Genomic DNA, 3,338 nt, shown 5'->3' with positions numbered 1-3,338 from the left:
TTTTCCCCCACAGTAAGGTTATGGTTTTTTTTTTTAATAATTCAATAGTTCCTTAAATAGATATATTAAATAGGTCCCACATAATTATTATTCTTTTTTTTTTTCTTGCCCCACTAAGCCTATGAAGTTTTGCATCATAAAATTAGGCTATGTACTACAAAAGGTAGGTAGACTTCAATTGAGTAGTTAATCTAACATATAATAATGTCAGCTAATCCAGAAACTTAACTCTATGAATTTGAGCCTAGTTATGTTATGTTAAGACCTCAACTCCTTCATTTTTCTCTGTTTTGGATACTTTATTCATGGTAAACTCTACCCATAAGACTTTCTTGCCAGGAGAATTGGGAATCCCTATTGGGTGGAGAGATTTTCTGATAGTATTTTTTAGCAATATGTAGGAACCTAATTCAGCATTGCATTCCCTATTTACCGATAAAAGAATAGGACTTTCATGGGATCAATGGCTGCTCTTTAACTATTTTGCTTGAGAATTTAATTGATAAATGAACTTTGAAGCTTAATTTTTGTAGCAACAACAGTTATTGTCTTTGCCTTTTCAAGTAGGGATCATTTCTCTAGTGTTAGGATCATCCATGCTACTCAACTGAAAAATAGACAACATTTGAATTGAGAAGGTTTTCGGAACGTAATGGTATAAGACTCTGAAAGAGACTCTATCATTATTGAAAACACATATGTGATATGATATGAGAGGCATGTTGTTCTCTTTGCCTAACTTGAATCCAGAAGTGAGAAATAATATCATAATAAAAGAATTTTTAATTTTTTAGACTAAGCAATGGTTTTCCCTATTTGTCCTTCATGTTTACTAATAATCTTTGTCCTTTCTCCCAGCCTTTTGTGCTTTTACATGTAACTAGCAGGGCAGCATGTGCAAGGCACGTGCTTGGTGTGAAAAAAGAGTAGTAATTAAAGTCAATTCTAAATTTTATTTGTGTCATAAAACAAATATATAAATCATTTGATTTTTAAAATACATAAAGATTTATATTAATCAAAAAAGACATTGATTTTAAAAACTTTGATAATTAGGTCATAAAATGTTACTTTCATTCATATAATAATTTTGATCAACCACAAAATTAGGGTAGCTATTTAACATATAAATATCTATTTTACTATAATAGTTTTTTAGTTCCTATTTGCTAAAGACAACATATTCACTCACTAAAAACTTCTAAGAATGATAACAAATATCATCATATTCCAATAATAAACAACTAAGTTTTGCTAAGAAAATAAAATAAAAAAGATAAAAAAAAATTGCACGTGTCATCAAATTTTCCATTAGATAAATTATAAGTTTCAAAAATTTAAACCTCGAAAATCAATGTTCTTTAGATAACAAATAAAACACTTTATATCATCATTTCAATTTTTCAAGAATTACTACAGTCTAAAACTCAAAATACGTGAAAAAATTTTGGGATGTTAAAATTTAGTTGAAGTATTTTAGACATTACACAATAAAATATTTTAAGAATCATAAGTTTTCATTAGGGTTTAACTGAGAGAACAACAATATGACATGTTTGCTTTTTTCCAAAATATTAAGGGAAAGATTGCCCAATTTTAAAGTTTAAGGAGGAATTGTAAACTACTACAAACATAAAAGGATGAAAAGTGTTTTTATCCTAAGTTTTTATGTATAAAACTATGTGTTTTTACTAAAAATGGTGCACAAAGAAAAAAAAAATACAAAAAGTCAGCTGAAGAAATTTGTATGTAAAATAGTGAATTTTGGCTCAACAAAGTTGACTAAATCAACAAAAATTTTCTAAAAACACAACAGAATGGCACAACATTTTCATAATATCTTTATAATTTTGTTATATTTTATTTTGACCTGTAAAGAATTGATAGCTAAGCACTTTTGAAAATATCATGACGACAATAAGATGTCATGACATTTTCATAAAAAAATGTTATGTCCACGACATTTTCACAACAAATCATAAGTAGTAAGTTGTTATCGGTTGTTATTGATGGACAAAAAAAATAGTTTCATTGATAAGTCTAAATTAGAACCAATAGCAATTTACCATTTATGATTTGTTATGAAAGTGTTGTGTAAAATATTGTAGATGTAATACTTTTTTTTTACAATACTTTTATTTTTAGTTGTGGTTGGTTTCAATATGATTTTTTTAATTTTATTTTAACCTATAAGGAATTAACACCTTAACAATTGTGAAAATATTGTGGCAATTTATTATGTTAATATTTTATTACAATGTGAAATAGTGCAAATTGGACAAACCAAAAATACTGTAACAAATCTATTGTAGCTTTACACATTCAAAAAAAAAAAAAAAAAAAGCCAGCAAAATAGTAAAAATTGGACAAACCAAAACTACTATAGCATAGATATTATTGCTTTTTCCATTCACACTTTTTATATAGAGATTTTTTTTTTTTTTTTTTTTGCAAATATGTATAATATTTGCCACTTTTTGTATGTCTACAACATAAGTAAGCTTATAAAGATTAAAAAAAACAAACAAACAAACAAAAGCAAAAACAAAGCTCAAAAAACTAGTGTACTTAAAATATATATAGAAAAAAACACAGGACGATTGAATAAACCAAATACACTATTCATGAGTTATTGACTCTTACTAAAAAAAAAAAAAGCTCAATGATTGAATAAACCAAAAAAACTATTCATGAGCTATTGGCTCCTTTTATATAGTTAATAGACAATAGATAACAATTGATACTAAATTTATTTTAAATAAAATATATTTTATTTGATAAATTGGATATATATAATAGGAGAGGGAGATTTGAATCTTCAACATCTCCATAAAAAAAATGTCAATTAAATTACAAAATTTTTTATCAAATAAATTATTTACTATGTTTGAATTGATGAATCTATGTATCAAAAAAAATGATGAATCTAATGTTAGCATGGTTTGACTCACCAATAATTTAAAAAAAAAAATATATATATATATATATATATTATTCTAGTGATGAACGAAAATTTCTATGGATTAGCACGTGATCTTCTATCATTATCTCACTTATCATCATTTAATTGATTATTATATGATTTTTAAAAAAATTGTGAATTCTTCTTCATCTCTACTTTACAAAATATGATGTTTTAAAAAACTTGTACATTCTTCATTTGAAGTACATAAAAAATCATTCAAACAAAGCTTAAATATACTGATCATAATTATTAGGATTAGAGTAACCTCATTCTTACATGGATTTTGTTTTCTTCCATGTTATTATATGAATTATAATTAAACTCAATATAATCTAATCTAATAATGTGAGTTACATAAAGATAAATAATGGGA

Source organism: Quercus suber, unplaced genomic scaffold (assembly GCF_002906115.3).
Source record: "Quercus suber isolate HL8 unplaced genomic scaffold, Cork oak 2.0 scaffold_1297, whole genome shotgun sequence".
NCBI lineage: Eukaryota > Viridiplantae > Streptophyta > Magnoliopsida > Fagales > Fagaceae > Quercus > Quercus suber.
This window is presented reverse-complemented; position numbering follows the sequence as displayed.